Source organism: Papaver somniferum, chromosome 7 (genome assembly GCF_003573695.1).
Source record: "Papaver somniferum cultivar HN1 chromosome 7, ASM357369v1, whole genome shotgun sequence".
In the NCBI taxonomy this organism is placed as follows: domain Eukaryota; kingdom Viridiplantae; phylum Streptophyta; class Magnoliopsida; order Ranunculales; family Papaveraceae; genus Papaver; species Papaver somniferum.
Window position 1 is genome coordinate 38,142,020 of NC_039364.1, and position 24,800 is coordinate 38,166,819.

Sequence of the window (24,800 nt, forward strand, 5' to 3'; positions counted from 1 at the left end):
TGCTATCCTAGCATGGGGACTCAATTCTGCTAGCAACTCTGCAATACATTATAAATGGTAGATTCACCGCATTAGTATTTCACCAAGTGGTTGAATCTGACATCACTTCGAATCGAGCATCTCACCGAGATATTCACTACTGAGAGATGAAGAAGCATGGAAAAGAACACTTTGGGAATTTCTATATAGACTTGTAGGAACGTCCACGAGTATCAGCTATCTCTGATGTATGCACAAGTGTTGAATCCCACTATCGCAGCGGAATGCCGAATCAACAGAAGATACACGGCAATACGATCAAGCCTAAGATATTCGACGCTTCAGCGCTCAAGCATATAAGAAGCCTTCGAATTATACTCCCAATCAAAGAGTACACCTTCGATGATAGCGCCTCTAGCTTCAACACAATATCTCGATGGTGACACACTGGTTCAACACCGACACGATCAAAGTGCAGCTGAATTACAATCGATAAGTCTTCACTATCCAATGGTAAGACTTCTGAAGCAGATGCAACATCATTCATTAATGGACGCTACAAACTCCTTCAACTCTGCTAAGTGGATGAGGGATGCACTGGGGACTTGATTTTATTAGAAATATCAATTCAATATATTTCAATAAATGTTATCCACAGAACAAGTCATTACAACCTAATGTGTTTACATGAAACCTCATCAAACGAAACCTCTCTACATCACAAGCCCCTGCACGACTGGGGAACTTCCTTTCTTCACCAATCATATCCAGAATGAAGACTGTTGCTTCCATTTACCGCGCAACAAGATATATTCCATGACGAAGCCACTTCATAGTAAAGTCATATTCAGGAGAATTTGGGTTGAAATCCTAGTAGACCTTCATCTTAGGAATGCTCAACTCACCAATTAGTTCGTGCATGTAAAGGCTCACTGGATGGAAGACCAAAGACTATCATCTTCGGTCTCTGTAGCAACTCCAACCATAGTATCGGCATCAACAAGGATATGTGTAGGAACTCCATTCATGGTCTCAGCATCAACAAGGATTTCTGGAGAAAATTTAATTGTGATCTCAGCATCAGTCTCAGGCGCAACATCCGGCTTCATCAACTATCCATTCTCTGAAGCGTTACTCTATGGATTACTTCTTCAAGCCCTAATGATTCATGGTACAAGAGATTGTTTCCACATGCTCCGACCTGGATGAATTAGTAAAGTGGAGAAGTATTCATCACTTATCAGTGGCTCTATCCTTTGCAGGATGTCAGCGCATAATTTTTTGGCTTTTTACAATTTTAGCCTTAAATGAAAATCCACCATCAACAATGATCCACAAAGATTGTCTGGAAGCTCTGAAAAATCTCAGCAATGTTATTTGGTCAGAAGTCCTTTGGAAACACTAATGGTTTAGGATTTAAAAGCAAGTGTGCATGCATTTTCAACCCCGTTGCTTCTATTGATCAGGGAAAAATAAAAGTTTACTATTGTGTTAAGCAGAAGGTACCTCAACAAGACAAAGAAGCCTTGATCTGCTCGTTTTGTGGACACGCAAATCATGTTCAAAGTACGTGTTGGAGATTCATAAGGAGCAATAAGAATCTCTCTAAACTGCAGAAGAACATGCAAAAGATGAGTCTAGATAATCAACGTGGCTCCCATAAAACCAGTGTTTCCAGAATCAAAAGAGGTAGGAATTCTGTTTACACAACAAACCTTGGTAAATCACTATGTGATAAACAAGGAGAGAGTTCAGCTCACAACGCCTCTATCTAATACGAGAGACGTTCGCATCCTCATTTTTAACTTGATAAAATGGGGCTCTGCGTCTTTGTGGCTCAAATAGTGTGTTTATTGTTGTTAAGAAAATATTCTCCTAACAATATAGATATTGATTCTCTAAACTACGGAAGACTTGTTCTTCTAGGGTTTAGACGCTCTCTAGTCTATTTATTTCATTTGTATACTTTTTTCCTTTCTTTCATAAAAAGATACAACTTTATGGCTCCTGTAACTAGAGGCATCACAAGCAGAGATGCAGTCGAAGAAATCAATGTGTATCTTTGTAAGGGAATCTCTTCCTCAAGGGTGAAGAAAGTGAAGACTACAAATTGTGCATAAGGTTCTTCCTCTAACTACCTCTTGTCATTCTATCAACTTTATGATAACTTCAGGGGTTTGGTGAAAGATTTCATCAACAGAAGAAACAATTTAAAATCTCAAATTGTTTCGCCTTTAGAAGAGATAGCTCACTATGAACAAATGTTGTCTCCTTCAAAGAACACCTTACGAGAGCTAAAGAGAGAACTTAGTGAGTTAACTGATATATCTGAAGATTTGGAAGAATTGAACGATCCCATAATCAATGGGTTTTTCAATAATGAGAAGGAATTCTCTGTAGAGGCTCTGAGAAAGATCTACAACGATTAGTAAGTCTTCGGATAAGAATTCTATTTTTCTTGTTTTTATTAGAAGAATAACTAGTGTTTGAAATAGCCTTTATTGTGATTACACATAGCTATGTCCAACGTTTTCATCTTCATGTTTTTAAATTTATTGGTTTAAATTCTAAACTTGTTTGGAAGATGATTTTTGTAGTATTAATCTTTATGGTTTTATATATTGCAAATTTATGGGATATGTGTGTTTAGTCTGTGAACTATGATTGTCCCATACATTGTTAAAAGTAAAGTCTTTCGTATATCGATATGCATGTATTGATAAAAGAATGAATAGACTTTTGACAAATACAAAAGTTAAGCCTATTATGTCAATTATTGATGGAAGATAGGTTAAAATCTTTTGTTTGCAAGGATTATGTCTATTGAATGTCGTTATGCGAATAGTGATGGAAAATAGAATGAACCCTTGTGTATTTCGCAGTATTGATCTTCCCTGATCCATATTTTATGTACTACTGTGAGGCTCCGTAAAGTGTATTATATTGAACATTGAACGACCAAGTTGATTATTTTTATGATTAGCTATGTTGTTGTTCCGTGAGGTACTTTATGTCGAGCATATTCAACTAAATTAATCATCTTGTTTGGTTATTTAGTTGTTGCTCCGTAAGTTTTCTTATGTCGAGCATGACCAATTAAATTGATTACTTTTGTGATTAGTTTGGTTGTGTATTTCGATTAGATTAATTATGGGTTCTCTTGTGATTAATCTAATTGTATGTTTTTAAGTCTCCATAAGTTCACTTATGTTGAGCATTTGTCGATTAAATTAATCATGGGTTCTCTTGTGGTTAGTTTAATTGAATATTTTTGGATTCAAATTCATACTTGTATGAATTTGTTATGTCCAAAGAAATCCTTCTTTTCTTTCGAAATTAAGGTCGCTCTTGTTGTTCCTTTGGGAATGACATTATATGGGGGAGAGTTCTTAATTGAACTTGTGCTTAATTGCCAAATCTTTGTGGGGAGTGCGGTTGTGGAATATTATCGGGGTTATCTTGTATCTTTACAAACTCCTTGATAAATGCATTTAACTTCGGCTTTATGATTGCATCTAAATAAGATGATATATTTTTGCTTTCTCTTGGTCAAGAAATGTCTCTTTCGGAAATTTCATTAGGATCCCGTTCTTGTACCTTTGCCAATTTTATTGACAAAAAGGGGGAGAATTAATATGTAGTTCACACTACAAATACATATGGTTTTCGGATCATTATGTAAGGGGGAGTAGTTTCCATGTGAGATGGAGTATTGACTAAGGGGGAGTGATACATATCACCATAGTATTGTTGCTGAAATTGTGATACAATTGGACTTTGACGTTGTGTAATGATACTATGACACTGTATAACAATGATTGAGAACTCTTGTTTTCTTGTTGTTATAGCTATGGATTTTCAACAACGATGATGCTGAACTTACAACCTTTGGGATCATTGGAGTACTTGGAAGTGACGAAGATTTCAAGTAATGTTGAAGATTAGGTGTATGGAACAGGAGCTACAAAAGTTAATTTATTTATTTTTTGTATTCCATATGTATTGATAGTTTTGTCACTAAAATTGAAAAAGGGGGAGATTGTTAGAGCATTGCTCGGTCGAACTCGCATGCGTTACTATCTCAAGCATGTTTGTCAATGTTAGTGATCAAAACTATAAGTCTTGATTTCTAGTCTACTATAGCTAAGGTCTCGGACTAGGATAGAAAGTGTAGTTGAGCTCAAGAACTCCATGGAAATCATCATACAAGATGAAGGACTACTCAAGGAACCGGTGGATCTTCATCGACTAAAAAGGTATGTGGAGACTTGAACTTATCTATCACTCAAAAGTTTATTTATCTCCTATCTTGAAACAAAAGTCGTTTTGCTATATAGACTTAGATTATACACATTTGCTATTTCGAGCCGAGTTTATCTCGCTTATCTATTTCTCGAAATATGTGTTGGTAAGCTTTCGGTTTAACCAAGTTCATCTTTACCTAGTGACGAAAGTCATGACAAGTTTCAATCACTTTGGAAATTGCTTACTTTGACGAAAAATAGTTTGTGAATAACAATAATAGAATATCAACGTCCTCTAAGAATGTTCCAATGATTGAAACGAGAGTTTAGATTATATAACCATTGGAGGATATAAGCATTATTGTGGAAACACATATATGTATAAGTCCTTATTCCTTGAACCGAAGTTTGTGAACTTTGTTGATCAAGAGAACCGGAATAGTTGTGTGATCTAAGTCCGCGAACTGGCGAAAGTTCTCGACCCGAGAAATTCTGCTGGAGTTTGTGAACTCCATCCGGGAACTTAAATCCGCGAACTTGAGTAGGTTATATCTAAAAACGATGTTTGTGAACTTATTCTTATACAAACTAAGGAATGCAAATGCAAACCGTGGCTATATAGTTCATGAACCGGTTCAAGTGAATCAAATCGTTTTTGCTTCGATTGTGTCTTATGTAGTTACATAAGATTTCCTTGCAATTGAACGACTCTCTAACTAGTTCATTTGAGTCACTTGAACTAGTTATGGTGAAGAAGAATATGGTTGATATGAAAGTGATCATATGGCTAACCATTTGGTTGACTATTGTTGAACCAACAAATGTACAAGTTTGGGTACGGTTACACAAGCCTAGAAACGTGCATTTCATTTGTGTGTAACAAGCTAGTTTTCGATCTAATGGTTGAAAGATATTAGCTTGAAACTAAATCAGGTTTTCATCTAACAATAAATATTGAATGCTTTGTTACCAAGCTAACATTGATTGCAAACCCTGGTTTAAAAGACTATATAAGGGAGAACTCTAGCAACTGGGAAACCTAATCCCCACACCTTCTGTGTGATACTAGTTGTGCTAAGCTAGAGTCGATTCTCCTTTAACCTTTGGTTTCTTCTTCTAAACCAGGTTAACGACTTAAAGACTTCATTGGGATTGTGAAGCCATACTGATACTACTTTCTCGTAGTTGTGTGATCTGATCTTGTTGTTTCTATCGTACGAGTACAATTGTAATAATTGGATTGAGATTGATATCTCCGATAGGCAAGATATAAAAGAAATCACAAACACTCCGTCTTATCGTTTGTGATTCCACAATATCTTTTTTCGCTGCGTCGATTAGGATTAGTGTGAGGTGATTGATATTACTAAGTTGTTCTTCGGGAATATAAGTCTGGTTTATCAATTGGTTCATGTTCACCTTGATTTATCAAAAGACGGAACAAAACTCGTAGGTATATTCGTGGGAGACGGATTTATCTATTACCCTAGACTTTTCTGTGTGATACAGATTTGTTTATTAAAGTCTTCGACTTTGGGTCGTAGCAACTCTTGGTTGTGGGTGAGATCAGCTAAGGGAATCAAGTACGTAGTATCCTGTTGGGATCAGAGACATAGGAGCATAACTGTACCTTGGATAAGTTTGAGATTGATTAGGGTTCAACTACAGTCCATACCGAAGTTAGTTTAGAGTAGGCTAGTGTCTGTAGCGGCTTAATACAGTGTGTGTTCAATCTGGACTAGGTCCCGGAGTTTTTCTTTCTTTGTGGTTTCCTCGTTAACAAAATTATGGTGTCTGTGTTATTTCTTTTCCGCATTATATTTTGTTATATAATTGAAATATCACAGGTTGTGCTTTGTTCAATCAATTAGAATATCCAACCTTTTGGTTGTATTTAAATTGATTGACACTTGGATATTGGTCTTTGGTACCATCCAAGTTATCTCTCTAGTATTTAATAAAGATTCGCAGATTTCTATTTTCTTGAGTATATATCAAATCGAGAGATTGAGATATAAACTCTTTGATATGCTTTTTATCTAGATTGAGCCTGACTGTCTAGTTGATTCTCTAGAAATTATATTGGAGTTAGTCCATACAGATTGCTAAGCGAAATATTGGGTGTGGATGTTGTACCCCCACTTTTTCACTTACCAACACGTATTTTGAGAAATAGATAGGCGAGATTGTTAGAGCATATCTCGGTCGACCTCGCATGCGTTGTTATCTCAAGCATGTTTGTCAATGTTAGTGATCAAAACTATGAGTCTTGATTTCTTGCCTACATAGCTAAGTCTCGGACTAGGATAGAAAAGTGTAGTTGAGCTCAAGGACTTCATGGTGATTCATCATATAACGACGAAGATATACTCAAGGAACCGTGGAACTTCATCAACAAAAAGGTATGTGGAGACTTGAACTTGTCTATCACTCAAAAGTCTATCTCTTCTATCTCCTACTTCTTATGAGACAAAAGTCGTATGTTATATAGACTGGATCATACACATTTGATATTTCGAGCCGAGTATATCTCGTCTATCTATATCTCGAAATCATGTGTTGGTAAAGCGTTTCGCTTTGATCAAGTTTATCTTCACCTAGTGACGAAAGTCATGAAAAGTTTCAATTACTTTGAGAATTGATCTGACGCGAAACGCTCTGTGAATAACGGCTATATAACGTCCTCTGAGAATGTCTCAATGATTGGAATGATAGTTTAGATTACATAACCATGTATTCCTTAATCCGAAGTTTTCGAACTTTGTTGATTGAGAGAAACCCGAGGAATTGGCTTTGCCAAGTCCGCGAACTGACGGAAGTTCTTGTTCCGAGAATTTCTGCTGGGATTTTCCAAAAACTCGTTTGCGTGTAAGTCCGCGAACCTAGTACGCGAACTGGCGAAAGTCTCTTTGCCGAGATTTTCTGCTGAGTTTCGAAAACTCCACCAGTTGTCTTAAGTCCGCGAACTTGTTTGTGAGCTTAAGAGGTTATGATCTAAAGATGTGCTCTGAACATGAAACTTAAATTACTAAGGAATGCTTTATGCAAACAGTGGCTATAAAGTTCTTGAGCCGATTCAATCGAATCGAATCATCTTTGTTTCAATTGTGTCTTGTGTAGTTACATAAGATCTCATAGAAATTGAACAACTCTTTAACTAGTTCATTTGAGTCAATTAAACTAGTTATGGTGAAGAAGAACAAGGTTAATATGAAATGCTCATATGGTTAACCTTTTGGGTTACTATGTTAAACCAACATACACGTACACTTTTGGGCATGGTTTTCACAAACCAAGTAAACGTCTACCCAAGTGTGTGTGACAAGCTAAGTTCTCGATCTAACGGTTGAGAAATATTAGCTTGAATCTAAATCAGGTTTTCATCTAACGGTGGATATGGATTGCTTTGTAACTAAGGAAAAACCCTGATTTTAATATTATATAAAGGAGACATCTAGCATTGTGCAAAACTAATCCCCACACGTCTGTGTGATACTAGTGCGCTCACTAGAGTCGATTCTCCTTTAACCTTTGGTTTTCTTATCTAAAACCAGGTTAATGACTTAAAGACTTCATTGGGATTGTGAAGCCAGACCGATACTACTTTTATCGTAGTTGTGTGATCTGATCTTGCATCTTCTATCGTCCGATTACAATCTTTGATTGGCTTGAGATCGTGAGAGTTCTCCAATAGGCAAGATAAAGAAGTCACAAATATCTTCGTCTCACTTTTTGTGATTCCTCGACAAACTACCTGTGTAGTCAGGAAGGATTTTAGAGAGGTGATTGATTAATCTAGACTCTTCTTCGGGAATATAAGACCGGATTATCAAATGGTTCCTGTTCACCTTGATTTCATATCTTAAAACGGAACAAAACCTAGGGTTTACTTGTGGTAGACAGATTTATCCTTTGGTAGACTTTTCTGTGTGAGACAAATTTGTTTATTATCAACTCTGCGATTTTGGGTTGCAGCAACTTTTGGTTGTGGGTGAGATCAGCTAAGGGAATCAAGTGCGCAGTATCCTGCTGGGATCAGAGGCGTAGGAGTACAAATGTACCTTGGATCGGTGGGAAACTGATTGGAGTTCAATTATAGTCCAGTCCGAAGTTAGCTTGGAGTAGGCTAGTGTCTGTAGCGGCTTAATACAGTGTGTATTCAATCTGGTCTATGTCCCGGGGTTTTTCTGCATTTGCGGTTTCCTCGTTAACAAAACTTCTGGTGTCTGTGTTATTTCTTTTCCGCATTATATTTTATATAATTGAAATAATATAGGTTGTGTGTTCGTGATCATCAATTGGAAATCCAACCTTTGGTTGTTGATTGATATTGATTGATCCTTGGACATTGGTCTTTGGTACCGTCCAAGTTATTCCTTGTATTCGATAAAGACTCGCTATTGATTTTAGCTTGCGTAAAAATCAAATCAAGAGAGGGATATTAACTCCTTGAGATACTTTTATCTATATTGAGTCTGACTGTCTAGTTGATTCTCTAGCAAAGTATTTCGGAGTTAGTCCATACAGATTGCTAAGCGAAATATTGGGTGGTGATGTTAGACCCCCGCTTTTTCAATTGGTATCAGAGCAGGCAAACACGTTTAAGACCTAACAAGTCTGTGTTTGTAGCGATCTGACTCTATGGACATAGGTGTTATCTCTATTAACGTACTACCAGTCTTCGATGGCTCCAATTACTTATGGTGGAAAATTGTCTTGGGAGCTTTTCTTCAATCGCGTGATTTTCAATCATGGGTATATGTGGTTAATGGCTATGATGCTCCCGTTGTGGCAGTCGGTGATGTAAACGTTCCCAAACCTATTGGTGAATACACCGTTGTCGAGATAACAGTTGCAAAGTAAAATTCCGACAGTTTGAATGCTATCATACATGCCATTACCCCAAATCTTCAGCATCACGTGACAAACTGCACTAGATCTAAAGATGCTTGGGATATCTTAGAAACCGTATTTGAAGGCAACTCCAGTGAAAAGGATGATAGGCTTCAAAACCTTAATTCCGATTGGGAGAATCTTCGTATGGCAGATGAAGAAACATTTGATGAGTTTAATCACAAAGTGTCTGAAATTGTTAATGCATCTTTTGTATTGGGTAAGACTATTCCTGAAAAGGACACTGTGATGAAAATTCTCAGATCGCTGCCATCTAGATACGAGTCTAAGAAGCATGCCATCGTTGAGGGGAATAACCTCGATAATCTTTCCAGAAACACCTTGGTTGGAAAGCTTAAGATCTTTGACCATGAGCATACATCCAAAGTCGGTAAGGATGTTGCCTTTAAAGAACCCGAAGAACACTAAATTACTAGTCAAAGGTAAGAGTTTTCATGTCTCTGAGGATGATCAGTCTAAGGATGATTTTTCATATGAAGATCTTGACAAATCAGTCTCCTTGATCACAAGACAGTTTAGGGATCTTCTGTTGAATAAAAGTAAACGGTTTTCAAGAGACAAACCTAAGTCATCAGACAAACCTCACGGTCGCGTACCTCCTAAAAACAAGGATGCTGACGAGGCTGATGACGAGGACATGCCTCAATGCTTTAACTGTAAGGGTTTTGGCCATTTTGCTAACGAATGCCCAAATCGTAGAAAATACACTGGGAACAAAGGTCTAGCTGTAACACTTGATGAAATGTCTGAAACCTATGATTCCGATGAAGATAGGAAATCAAGTGTAGGGCTTCTTTGTGAAAACATCGATTTTGATACTTGTAGCAATACATATATCAACCTCAATGGGTTCGAAGAAGAGGGAAACCCAATCAAGCTGGAAGATTCGTTGAATCCGATAACTGGAAACCCTGTCAGTGATGTTTCAGGATCAACTGTATGTTTGTCTGCTTGCACATCTCAGATGCCTGAATACTATCCAAGTTTGACGTGCTCGTTTTGTTCGATGAAGGGACACGAACTATCAAGGTGTTACAAATACAAGCACCAAATAAGGCACGCCAGCAAACTTCAACGAAGAGCAGATCGATTAGCAAGGAAGCTGAAACTTGCTCAGAAGACCGCCGAGGTATGTAGGATCTTATCTTCGTCTAAGAAGTTGGTTTCCAAGGATAGAATAAGACCATTTGAAAAGAAAATATGGTCAAATCGTTTTGATAGACAAAGATCAGAGGATTCCTCCCATGAGGAAAAAGATGGACAAATCGTTGTTCATCGCAACACAACTTGATTGTGTTGTTGGGAAAATCTTGTCTCATGTGCCTGTTCGAAAAGAGACAAGATTGAGTGCTGATCCAGGCTTCAGAAGAGTTTTTCCTTTTTCTTAGTTTGTTATTTTTTGTCTATCAAATAAAAGAAAGGGTTATTATCGACAATTCTACTCTTTATAGGGTTTTAGAGTTGGGCGTATACGAACCTGTCAATAGGTTTCGAACCCTACATTCCTTTTTCCTTTGACATCCTATAAGACTGCTTGTTGAGTTAAGTGATTCAATCACACAAATCCAGTTGTTATAACTGTTCTCAAAGCACTATGTCGTCAGATGGAAAGGATGTCAACATGATTGTTAAGTCTTCAATCAAGGAAAAAGAAAATCTCTTCTAAGTCCCTGAAAAGAAAAAGAAGGAATACAAGAAAACCCAGGGTTGTTCCTTCTAACTCTCAGAAGTTTTCCGATGTTCTTGATGAGTTAAAGGAAATAAGAAGGGAGATTTATGAAATAAAGACGTTCGTGTCTAAATCTTTGGAAATTCAGAGGACCCTAATTCGACCTCTTCAGCCAAGACAGTTCGTGGGTATTGACACTTATCTCCGTGAACCTTATGTCCCGATGGTTGTCGATAACAAGGAGTTCGGGAATGATAAAGAATTTCTCAAAGGAATTGTTGCCTAGTAATCTTTTTTGGATTAGTTGGAAGAATAACTAGTGCTTTCAATAGCGATGATTGTGACTACACATAGCTTTTTGTTTTCATTCTTATGTTATTTTTTAGGTTTATTGGTTTTTAAATTCTAAAAATATTTGGAGGATGATGTTATTGCAGTATTGATCGTTATGATTTTGTGATATTGCAATTTTTATGGGATATGTATTGTTTGCGTCCGTGAACTTGAAGGTCCCATATGTGTCAAAAGTAAAGTCGTTCATGAATTGTATTCGTATTGATGAAAGGACGAATGGACTTTTGACAATTACAAAAGTTATGCCTATGCAGTCATGTATTTGATGGAAAATAGGATAAAATCTTTTGTTTGACAAGGATAAAGTCTATTATGTCATATGATGGAAAATAGAATAGATCCTTGTATGTTATCCACGGTATTGATCTTCATTGATCCATTTTGTTATGTTTTACCGTGAAGGCTCCATTGTGTGTCTTATGTTGAGCACGATACAACTAAGTCGATTATTCTTATTGGCTTGTTGGTTGTTCCATAAGATGCTATATGTTGAGCATTATGAACTAAATTAATCATCTTGGTTGGTTATTTAGTTATTTGCTCCGAAAGTCTTCTTTTGTCGAGCAAATCTTTGACAATTAAATTGATTATTTGTGATTAGTTTGGTTGTTTGTATTCCAATTAGATTAATTATAGTTCTCTTGTAATTAGTCTAGTTGAGTTTTCATATATTCCACAAGTTCTTGTGTTGAGTATATGAACGGCTATACTAATCATGTTCTATTGGTTGATGTAGTCGTATATTCCGTAAGGTTTTCCTTATGTTGAGTATGTGAACGATTAAGTTAGTCGTCTCCGTATGATTACTTAGTCGTAGCTCCGTGAGTTTACTTATGTTGAGCACTTCAATTAAATTGATCACTTTTGTGGTTTGATTTAGTTGCGTATTCCAATTAAATTAATCATGGGTTTTCTTGTGATTAATTTGGTTGAGTTTTGGATATAGAAAATCATTTCATGGTTTTTGGTGTCCAATTAAAAATCCTTCTTTTTTTCGAAATTAAGGTCGCTCTTGTTGTTCTTTCGGGAATGACATCAAATGGGGGAGAGTTCTTTTGAACTTGTGCTTAATGGTAATATCTTGCGGGGTGTGCGGCTGTGGAATTTTATAGGGGTTATCTTGTATCTTAAAACTCCTTGATGAATGCATTTAGCTTCGGCTTTATGATTGCATCTAAATTAAGTTGGTATGTATTTTTCTTTTAGTCTATGAAATGTCTCTTGTGGAAATTTCATTATGATCCCGTTCTTTACCTTTGCCAATTTTATTGACAAAAAGGGGGAGAAATTGTAGTTCACACTACAAATACATATGGTTTTGGATCATTGTGTAAGGGGGAGTGGTTTCCATGATCGAGATGGAGTATTGACTAAGGGGGAGTGATACATATCACCATAGTATTATTGTTAAAGTCGTGATACAATTGGACTTTGATGTTACATAATAATACTATGACACTGTATAATAATGATCGAGAATCTCGATTTCTCTCATTGTTATAGCTACGGATCTTCAACAACGGTGATGCTAAACTTACAACCTTTGGGATCATTGGAGTACTTGGAAGGACGAAGATTTCAGGGAACGTTGAAGATTAGACTATGGAATAGGAGCCACTAAAGTTTATCTTTTTGTATTCCATATGTATTAATAGTTTTGTCACTAAAATTGACAAAGGGGGAGATTGTTAGAGCATAGCTCGGTCGACCTCGCATGCGTTGCTATCTCAAGCATGTTTGTCAATGTTAGTGATCAAAACTATGAGTCTTGATTTCTAGCCTACATAGCTAAGTCTCGGACTAGGATAGAAAAGTGTAGTTGAGCTCAAGGACTTCATGGCGATTCATCATACAACGACGAAGATCTACTCAAGGAACCGTGGAACTTCATCAAAAAAAGGTATGTGGAGACTTGAACTTATCTATCACTCAAAAGTCTATCTCTTCTATCTCCTACTTCTTATGAGACAAAAGTCGTATGCTATATAGACTGGATCATACACATTTGATATTTCGAGCCGAGTATATCTCGCCTATCTATATCTCGAAATCATGTGTTGGTAAAGCGTTTCGCTTTGATCAAGTTTATCTTCACCTAGTGACGAAAGTCATGAAAAGTTTCAATTACTTTGAGAATTGCTCTGACGCGAAACAGACTGTGTATAATGGCTATATAATTTCCTCTGAGAATGTCTCAATGATTGGAATGAGAGTTTAGATTACATAACCATGTATTCCTTAATCCGAAGTTTTCGAACTTTGTTGATTGAGAGAAACCGAAGGAATTGGCTTTGCCAAGTCCGCGAACTGACGGAAGTTCTTGTACCGAGAATTTCTGTTGGGATTTTCCAAAAACTCGTTTGCGTGTAAGTCCGCGAACTTAGTCCACGAACCTAGTCCGCGAACTGGCGAAAGTCTCTTTGCTGAGATTTTCTGCTGAGTTTGGAAAACTCCACCGGTTGTCTAAAGTCGGCGAACTTGTTTGTGAGCTTAAGAGGTTATGATCTAAAGATGTGCTCTGAACATGAAACTTAAATTACTAAGGAATTCTGTATGCAAACCGTGGCTATAAAGTTCATGAGCCGATTCAATATAATCGAATCATCTTTGTTTCAATTGTGTCTTATGTAGTTACATAAGATCTCATAGCAATTGAACAACTCTTTAACTAGTTCATTTGAGTCAATTGAACTAGTTATGGTGAAGAAGAACAAGGTTAATATGAAATGCTCATATGGTTAACCTTTTGGGTTACTATGTTGAACCAACATACACGTACACGTTTGGGCATGGTTTTCACAAACGCAGTAAACGTCTACCCAAGTGTGTGTGACAAGCTAAGTTTTCGATCTAACGGTTGAGAAATTTTATCTTGAATCTAAATCAGGTTTTCATCTAACGGTGAATATGGATTGCTTTGTAACTAAGGCAAAACCCTGATTTGATGACTATATAAAGGAGACATCTAGAATTGTGCAAAACTAATCCCCACACGTCTGTGTGATACTAGTGCGCTCGCTAGAGTCGATTCTCCTTTAACCTTTGGTTTTCTTCTCTAAAACCAGGTTAACGACTTAAAGACTTCATTGGGATTGTGAAGCCAGACCGATACTACTTTTATCATAGTTGTGTGATCTGATCTTGAATCTTCTATCGTACGAGTACAATCTTTGATTAGCTTGAGATCGTGAGAGTTCTCCAATAGGCAAGATAAAGAAGTCACAAACATCTTCGTCTCACTGTTTGTGATTCCTCGACAAACCGCATGTGTAGTCAGGAAGGATTGCAGAGAGGTGATTGATTAACCTAGGCTGTTCTTCGGGAATATAAGAACGGATTATCAATTGGTTCCTGTTCACCTTGATTTCATATCTTAAGACGGAACAAAATCTAGGGTTTATCTGTGGGAGACAGATTTATCCTTTGATAGACTTTTCCGTGTGAGACAGATTTGTTTATTATCAAGTCTGCGATTTTGGGTTGCAGCAACTCTTGGTTGTGGGTGAGATCAGCTAAGGGAATCAAGTGCGCAGTATCCTGCTGGGATCAGAGGCGTAGGAGTACAACTATACCTTGGATCGGTGGGAGAATGATTGGGGTTCAACTATAGTCCAGTCCGAAGTTAGCTTGGAGTAGGCTAGTGTCTGTAGCGGCTTAATACAGTGTGTATTCAATCTGGACTAGGTCCGGGGGTTTTCTGCATTTGTGGTTTCCTCGTTAACAAAACTTTTGGTGTCTGTGTTATTTCTTTTCCGCATTATATTTTATATAATTGAAATAATATAGGTTGTGCGTTCGTGATCATCAATTGGAAATCCAACCTTTGGTTGTTGATTGATATTGATTGATCCTTGGACATTGGTCTCTGGTACCGTCCAAGTTATTCCTTGTATTTTATAAAGACTCGTTGTTGATTTTAGCTTGAGTAAAAATCAAATCAAGAGAGAGATATTAACTCCTTGAGATACTTTTATCTAGATTGAGTCTGACTGTCTAGTTGATTCTCTAGCAAAGTATTTCGGAGTTAGTCCATACAGATTGCTAAGCGAAATATTGGGTGGTGTTGTTAGACCCCCGCTTTTTCAGAGATAAACTCTGCTCGAAATAGCAAATGTGTATGTATGAAAACTATCATACTTATACGACTTTTTTCTCAAGAGTAGGAGATAGAGTAGATAGACCTTTGAGTGATAGATAAGTTCAAGTCTCCACATACCTTTTAGTCAGATGAAGTTCCACTAGTTCCTTGAGTAGTTCTTCGTTTTCGTAAGATGATTGCGGTGGAGTTTGGATCTCAATTACACTTAATTATCCTAGTCCGAGACTTAGCTATAAGTAGACTGGAAATCAAGACATATAGTTTTGACAACTAAATTTGACAAACAAGCTTGAGATAGCAACGCATGCGAGTTCGACCGAGCAATGCTCTAACAAGTTAGACCTTTCACTTTAAACAAGACAAGTACTAGGTTAGTTCACTAGTATTTCTTTTTAAGTCATTCGATTAACCGAATCCTACACTTTGATAAGTCTAACTAAGATCGCAACTAACTTAGTTTCTCTTATCCGGAATTGAATTGGACTAAACAATTGATCCCGAAAACCCTTTTTTTTAAGCCATGAACAATTCATACAAACCAAATTAATCAACTTGCATAATTATTTATCTCAACCGGAAGCAATTGAAACAAATATAGTCATTAAAGTACTGCAATTGCACCGAAATTTCGTTAAGCCTAAACTGAAAAGACGAGGGTACCCAAATATACCTCAATCTAAAACTTTTCCACATATAAGTCCTTTCTCCGAAAGTGATTGTCTATGGACTGAGTCGAGACAATACAACTAATCGGTTCACACTTCGTGTGATCGTCTATGGATACGAGATCAAGACAATATAACAATGAAGTATGTTTACTTGATAAAAGGTTCGGACTTAACCAAACATAATAGGACTACTATCAAGTAAATAGGAATTAACGTTTGTGTAATTTACTTTAAATTATAATAACAACAATTATAATTGCGAAAAATAAAAGTAAATGACACAACAAGATTTTGTTAACGAGGAAACCGCAAATGCAGAAAAATCCCGGGACCTTGTCCAAAAGTGAATACTCTCAGGATTAAGCCGCTATACAAAATTAAACCAACTTCGTATAGTTGGAACTAATCAACTAAACTTATAGTTCACCTAGTTCCGTCTGTATCCCTGCGCCTCCAATTTGTTGATAAGTCACACACTTGGAACAATTCCTTTGGTTCGTATTCCAAACAGTAAAGGAACAACAAATATGTTCGGTAACAACTCTTTTCAATCAAGTGATATGAGTTCGACAAAAGGTTCTTCCGTTTATCCCAATAAACTCCTTTGTCAGGTCCTTAGATCTATCTAACAACACCTACCAAAGTAATTACTAAAGATTTTGCAATCAATACTTTTAATCACAAATAATTGTATTAATGCCGATCTACTCAACTAATCAATCAAATCTACCACAAGGATAAACCAATTATAGCTGGATCCTCTTTACCCGAAACAAGTATTGTGCACACCAAAGATTATGAACCCAAATCAAAAATCTTCTTCGTCTTCAAATCTTCTTAGATCTTCAATAAACATCTGCACACAATCAACTTGAATCTCTTATGATCAATCACGCACAGAACGGAGTCTGTTAACAATGGATTATCACAAGACGTACTTTAGATCTACAAACAGTCTAAAGATCCCCGTCGAAACTTCGATCTAGTTTGAATGAATCTTATATCAGAAGAGAAGATTCTCAAGCATAAACAAACTAGGTGCAATCAAAGTTCAACAACCGTTAGTCAATCAAATCAATCGAAAACTAATAATAAACCGCAATTATCTAGTTTCCCACCAACGGTACTAATAGAGCTTCTCAATCCCGAAGAAGTCTTTAAACCGAGCGGTCGTAAGTGATTTCGCCTAATTAGATTGCTTTCCTCTCCGAATACGCGGCTCCACCAGTAACAACACAACTAGGTAGTTTTGCTGGCTCTGAGGATTCGTTTGCTTGACATGCAAACTTTGATATTTATAGACCAAGGAAGTTTGGACACCAAGGAATTTCCAAAACCGAAACAAGTTTAGAATTGGTTCATCTGACTTCCAAGAACTATGTGATTGATTATCCTATCAAATCATCAAACATGGGTTTAACGGTTCCAGCAAAACAAGTTTCGGCTATACCTCCATGTGGGTACTAAAATTAGTCATGCTAGTTACCAAAACTTGGTTGCCTAGGTACTAGGATCGGTTCCCACATATATATGGTATCTAACTTGTATTTGGTACACATGTCCATAGGATCGGTTTCCAATGTCTAAAAACGTGTTGCACATGTTCATAGGATCGGTTCCCAATAACTAGAAACTTGTTGCACCTCTTACAAGGATCGATTCCCCTTTGTGAATGGTTGCACCTCTTACTAGGATCGGTTCCCATTTGCCTAGAGTTGGTCATACCAATAACATTAAATCGATCATACCATCTTAGGTGATTACTTAAGATCGGTTTCACTAGTAAAAGTCATACCAATCAAAAGTCAGGCCTTGTTGAATAGTTTTACCAAGAACATAAGCAAGTCATGAGCGGTTATACTAATCACATATATTGGTAGTTCAAAATATATGGAATGAATAACAATACCAATAAGCCTAGCGATTTCCCTTTCGATTCACAAAACAAGTTCATGAATTTACTTCCTTTAAACGAATGTAAAACATTGTTTACTAGGATGAAATCTTCACCTCATACTCATACATAATCACAATAGCATTCATACTATTATGTCGATGTCTTATATACGAAGTTCAAAAGATAGACGTTAGACTTCGTATTGTATTCCTTAATTGGGCCGACCGAGCGAAGCGATGGAGGACCTTATATGGCCACTTTTTTGTAAAATCTAAGTCATCAAATTGAAACAAAAAGATTGGAAATGGTTAGGGCCGAAAAATCAAAAATGTCCCTCATATAACTGGTATTTTTGTCAAACCGACACAAAGGTCGCGGGACCGAATCTTGGCCACCTCCAAATTTTAGTTTCTTTTTTTTTTTTTTTCTCTTTTTCTTCCTTCTCCTTCGATCTTTTTTCCTCCAAACATTTTCTTTTCGTAAAAAGCTAATGCCTACTTCATTTTCTGCCGTTGCTTACTACGGAATTGAGAGATTTCGAGAGAGAAATCAGTAAAGCACCGATGGTAATAGAGATCTAATGATCGTTTTAGACTGAATTTGAACCAGATCAAGAAGAAAATGATGTCTCTATGGTTCTGATATGGATTATGTTGATTAATGGGTTTGACTCAGATTCGTTGAGTGGAAGAAAGAGATTTCCGATTCAAATTTGAACCACCAGCAACACCATCACCATCAGTAACACAACCAATTTCATTCCCACCAAAAGAACCTAATCTTTAAGTCGAATCCGCTTTCCCTTTTCCGTCCGAACCCTAATTTGTTGATCCTGGGGAGAGGTAAATTAAGGTTACAATCCCCTTGGTTTTGATTGTTTCTTCGCAATTAGAGGCAAGGGTTACTCTTAAAATCAACCAATTCTTTACTTTATTTAATTTTTCAGTTTTGAAAATCTTATTTCAATTAGTCTAACAAATTAATAAATTTTGGCAAGAACTTTGTTCTCAAGATTTATGAGGTGAAATTTCCTCTCCAAAAACTGTTAAACTTTGTTGCATAAAGTATAGTTCATAAAGTTCACCTTCAAGTATTTAGTGCACTTAGAATTGAGGATAGTGCTCAATTTACAACTGAATTGGCATAAATGATCTTTATTGAAATCATAAAGGATCCAAGTGCGAAGTTGTTTATAATGGTTGATAGTTGATTCTATGGTTATGTTTATGTTTTCCTATTTTGGTGTCGCTTAAGATGTTTATAATGTTGTTTAGGAACCGATTATGCTTGCTTTATATGTGTTCTCAAGTATGATAATGCTAAGATCGAATCTGTTTCGGCATAAGATTATCTTTCTAAACATGTTTAAGTGCATGTCATGATGATGACCGAATGCTCAGTGCTTCCTTATTTGGTAACATGGACTTTCTCTAGGATTAAATGTGTACTTTATCTTTTTGCAGCGTAACAAACAACACTAAGGAACGTGAACATTTGCACCTCTTGAACACGTGACCACTAGTACCAAGTTGCGGAGACACATTACTATTCAAACACTGAATAGAGAAAGAGTTTGACTGCTAGTGTGGTTGTTGTTTAGGTTACAACATAAATTAACTAGATACCATTCAATTTCAGTCGAGATTTTATAGGGTTCGTTTTTGTTCTTGAATAAATATTTCAGGGTTAGATTTTCCTCATTGATTGTTAAAGACGATATGCGTGAGATTTTGGGTAAAGGAACAGAGGGGAGTCCCACCGTGGCAGTGGTCATCTCGTATTTCAATTAGTTTAACAAATTAACAAATTTTGGAAAGAACTTTGTTCTCAAGATTTATGAGGTGAAATTTCCTTTTCAGAAACTGTTAAACTTTGCTGCATATTGGATAATTCTGGGCAAATCCTAATTAGGATTTTTTTTTTCTTCCTTTTGCTGTTTAGAAGGTTGAAGAATTAATCTATGATGGTTAGTACAAAGATGATGTTAAAACTGATGATGGTTATTAGTATGGTTATTAGTATGTTTTGTCTATTGAGAAGGCAAAACAGCAAGCTGGCTCATTTAGTTCTTATACTCTTTTATTATGAATAGTTATCAGATGATTATCTAACCAAAAGCTCATATTCCAAATCAGATTTGGAGGGTAAAACAATCTGGGCATGGCGTTCGCCTTCAGATGTCATCATGAAATGCTTCAAAGTGTAGGGTGGGTAACAGTGCTTCAATTCAATAGGGTCTGTAAGTTTTTACTCTGATTTTATTCTGATTGTTACCATTGTAGATGAGAAGTCCTCGACTTCGAGAGCTAGCTCGACTTCGAGAGCTAGCTGAGAATGAGAAAGATGAACAAAGAAAGGCGTGTAATGAAAGGTGACTGGGGTTTCCTGTCAATTTGGTTCGTTTCGAATTTGAAATGGGAAATGGTGATACTGCGAATGGATCCTTGTGGTGATTTATGTCAGGGAAAGAATTAAGAGTAGTGTTGTTGTTGTTGTAAACAGAAGTGAGGCTGGAGTTTGAGGTGTTGCAGGTGGTGGTTTGTTGCTCAAGATGGATTAGAAGCTTGGGTATGAATGGTTGCAGGTACTGGAATTAACTGGCCTGAGCTGGTGTTACTGGTGTTGCAGATAGTGGAATTGATGCCGCTGAATTGTGTGGAAAGATGGAGTTGATGTCATGTGCAATACAGGGAGGACTGGGAAGTTGAGAGCGGAGATGCTATGAAGCTACGGATATTTGATGCTGGTATTTAGATGTATGCAAGAATGCATGTGCAGAAACTGATGTTGGTGGTGAACTTAGATGTATGATTAGGTTTCAGATATAAAGTTCAGGTGCAAGACAGATGGAATTGAAGCAGGAAATGGATGCAGCGATGCAACTGTTGAGTTAGAGTTACAGTAAGAGCTGGTGAGGACAATTGCAGTTGAAGCTACAAGATGGCAGTAGTGATCTGGTACAGTTCTGATAATACTACAATATAGAGTTGAGTTGGTAGAAGCAACTGAAAGAAGAGTTGAGAAGAATTAACAGTGAAATGGGCATGGTGTCGCTGTTGCAGACAATAAGGAGAAGTGGATTGATATTGTAGCTGAAGTGCAGGCTATGGATTGAGGTGGTACTGAGATGAAGATGTTGTTGTTGCAGGATGAACAACCACTATGGCTGGAAGTGAAGTAGTGATGCACCATGATGGTGCAACACGGACTTTGGCCCTTGCAAATTGGCAGTTGGCCTGGCAATTCTCTCCACCCAGATGAGTCAGTTAGCTGACTCTAGTTAGCATTAGCTGACTCAATTCCCTGACTCACCCGATGATGTCACTGAGTTGATTCATCTTGACTCGGTTTAACTTTGATCGAGATGACTCGATTGACCGGTGCGGCGGTGACTGTTTAACTTGCCGGTCATCTGAGTTATTTTCTGATACCTCTTCCGGCAAGGTTCTGGTGACTGAAGAATCTCTAAAAAATTGAATAGATTTTTTTTTTCACATTGTCAACTTAATACAATTTTGTTTTACAAATTAGAATTATGATAAAATTTGTCTGAACATCTCTTTTACAATTTTTTTTTTATTTTACAAATTTGAATCCGTGCAATCACGCAGCGGTATCGCTTCGTCAAGTTCTCGGCCGGCACGTAGTGGTGTCGTTTCGTCGAGTTTTTCGGTCGGCCTCCCACTGTGTCAATGGTTGTACTAGTACTATGTCTAACTAGAGTATAATCATTCATGCTTCGCAGTTATGTTTTCAATATGCATGGCTTGAAAGATACGTTAGGGAACGAAATAGTTCAAGTCAAATATTACTAACCTCAAGAGGAAGGATGATGTCGTCGTTGTAGCTCCTTACTTCTTCACATTCTTCAAGTCTTCACGTAATACTTGTAATGTCTCATATCCTAATACTTTCAAGCTAACCTATACGAAGTTGACTCTAGCATATAATCAAGCGACTCTTTAAATGAGTTTTGGTTCACTAAAATATGACAACCAAACTTGACATACCAACGTTTGGTGGGTTCAACCGAGCTATGCTCTAACATAAACAATTGATACCAAACAATAAAGAAAGATAACAATAGTTTTTATCAACCGGAAACAATTGAATCACACACATACATCCATACACACATAATGGAATAAACATCAATTGTACCAAAATTTTGTTAAGAAAAAACAAAATATATGAAATAAAATCAGGCTTTTCTTAAACAGGAAAACGATTAACTAAAAAATTTGTTACCTCAAGTTCCGCATCCTCTTCTCCCCAGAAAGATATATCATTAAGCGCAAGTTCAAGTTAGAACTCTCTCACGTTGTGTTGTCATCCTCTTGCAAGACAAAAGAACAACAACAAACACTAAAATTTTACCAGAGAAAGGTTGAAAATCGGTTTTAACTAATGCATAGCAAAAGTTGAAAACCCGAAACACGTATGCTTTTATGCTAAACCAAAATCGATTCAACATATTGTGACTTTTCACACATGAGTTTCAATCGGAACCCCTTATGATCCTTTGATAAAGCCTACTAACATGGGCTAGAACTTAATCCTGCTAAACCAAAAAGTCACCCAAACCATAAGGGTTCACACAATATGAGATCGAAGGACCGAAATCAAACATCCCATAAACACATAACAGTAATATAAAGCATTCAAGCACATGCTATGTAATCGAAAAACTATCACAATAAAATAATAATTTTATTCAAAATAGACTTTACATAATTATTTAAAGAAATCAAAAACTGATGTTTATTCTCTTTCTAATCTCAATTCTTGTGAAGATTGCTTTCAAAAACTGGATTCAAATTCTTCTGAGCACTTCCTTTCCCAGTAGACGATTTGTTCATCTCAAACAGTTGAGAATGAAGATCAGCTAGTATTTCTTTTGAATCCTTTATCATCAGCTCATGATGTCTAATGCAACTTCTAACAATAAGAATTTGTTTTCTTAGAGAATCTTGAGGGTTATCATGCTGAGATACATCATGAGTTTCAGTCAGAATTGATGCATAGAGTGCTAAATCATCAAGAGATGATCCTTCTTTTGCCGAATTCTCCATTAAAACAATATAGTCTTCTTTCGGACAAGAACAATATATATACAATGGAAGAAAATCAAGGGATAATTTGGTTTATGGAAACCGAATATATTTTTCCCAAAAGTAAAAGATATCGGTTGAGACTATTTTTACTTAAGGAAAAAATATGTACATCCTGCCCAGATTTATGCTTCCTCACAATCAGAATTTTGGGCAACGAGTGAGGATGCATTTTTCAACACAATCAGTGTGTGTTGAGATGAGAATTACTCTCACCATAGGTAACAAATACATCCTTAGGATGACTTATAAATACAATAGACTGTGTTTCCTTACGTTTTTTCTTTCTCTTGTAATTATAAGAGCTTGCAATTTCCTTTTGATATCTAATAAACTTATCAGCCTTCAAAATCTTTATCTCCTTGCGAAGTGCCTTGATAAATTTATTTCCATGGAAGATTGCAGTGTGGTTATTTCCTCCACATGAAGAACTTAGTATATTATCGGAACAACTAGTTTCTGACCCTCTTGGTTTTTCAACCAATTTTTCTTGCTCAGATTTCACCTTTCGGGTTTTATCTGACAGGAATTTCAAAAGGTTTTCAAGTTCTAGGTTTAACCTTATATTTTCCTTAATTCCCAACTCAAGTTTTTCTAGGAGTTGATTAGACTCACAGGGTTCAACACAGTTAGAGTTGGCAAGAAGTGCATTACAGCTAGATATTCCTTTATAGGAATCCTCCTCCGGAATATTATCGAGAGTAGAGACATAAGCCCTGTTGCACTTGTGAGATCTTCTGCTGGAACAATGTTTTGCCATATGTCCGAATCTACGACACTTGAAACATTGGATTTCTTCACTACCCTTTTTATGACAAAAATATAATGTTTCAGGATCATATTTATCATTAGATAAGATGTCCTTAATTCGTTGCGCTAGAAGCACAATTGTTGAGTCAAGCTCCTTTTCAACAAGTACCTTGTCCTCTTGACAACGTTTCTCAGTTTGATTCTTCAGCATAATTTCTTTATCAAGGATTTTTAACTTTCCTACAAGAGAGCTTCAAGAAAGTATAGAAATATCATTTGCTTCTATTATGGCATGTTTCTTAGACTCGTATCTGAATGGTAACGATCTGAGAATTTTGCATATTATTTCCTTATCAGGTATAGTCTTTCCTAGTAAGAAAGAAGCATTGACAATCTCAAAAAGTTTAGTATTAAACTCCTCAAAGGTATCGTTATCATCCATTTTTAAGGTATTCCCATTCAGATGAAAGGGACAGAAGTCGTGCTTCTTTTTTAGAAATCATTACCTTCGAATGCAGTCTCAAGAGTATCCCATGCCTCTTTAGAAGTTTTACATGACAGCACATGATGTAGAAGATCATGACTAACTGCATGCATGATGGCATTCAAACCATCAGAATTTTGCTTTGCAAGAACTCTTTCTTCACGAGTATAGAACGCTAAGCGTTTGAACTCTGTCATCGAATAATCCATCGTTTGTTGATTATCCGTCTTCGATTAATAACCAAGTATTAAAATCTCGGGATTGAGAAAAGCTTTCATAGCAGATTTCCATAATGGATAGTTTGTCCCATTGAATCTTGGCGGTACGTTAACTGAATCACTCATTAGATTCATTTCTTATAGATTGGATCGCACCAAACACAGATTGTTAGATCTTTTCTTGTTTGCCTGCTCTGATACCAATTGAAAAGACGAGGGTACCCAAATATACCTCAATCTAAAACTTTTCCACCTATCAGTCCTTTCTCCGAAAGTGATTGTCTATGGACTGAGTCGAGACAATACAACGAATCGGTTCACACTTCGTGTGATCGTCTATGGATACAAGATCGAGACAATACAACAACAAGATAACTTGTGTGATTGACTATGGATTCAAGATCGAGACAATA

At 36.7% G+C, this 24,800-nt stretch overlaps 1 long non-coding RNA gene across 3 annotated transcripts; it reads left to right on the forward strand.

Annotated features, from left to right (window-relative positions):
- The first annotated feature begins 18,264 nt into the window (after positions 1-18,264).
- On the forward strand, positions 18,265-21,385 carry LOC113297015. 3 transcript variants are annotated; one of them, XR_003333248.1, is made up of 5 exons: positions 18,265-18,666; positions 19,288-19,665; positions 19,766-19,790; positions 19,960-20,031; positions 20,107-21,385. It is a non-coding gene; the product is annotated as an uncharacterized LOC113297015 (long non-coding RNA). The 3 variants fall into 3 exon arrangements; XR_003333249.1 differs by having other exon boundaries at positions 19,769-19,790; XR_003333247.1 differs by lacking the exon at positions 19,766-19,790 and having other exon boundaries at positions 18,266-18,666.
- The last annotated feature ends 3,415 nt before the right edge of the window (positions 21,386-24,800 follow it).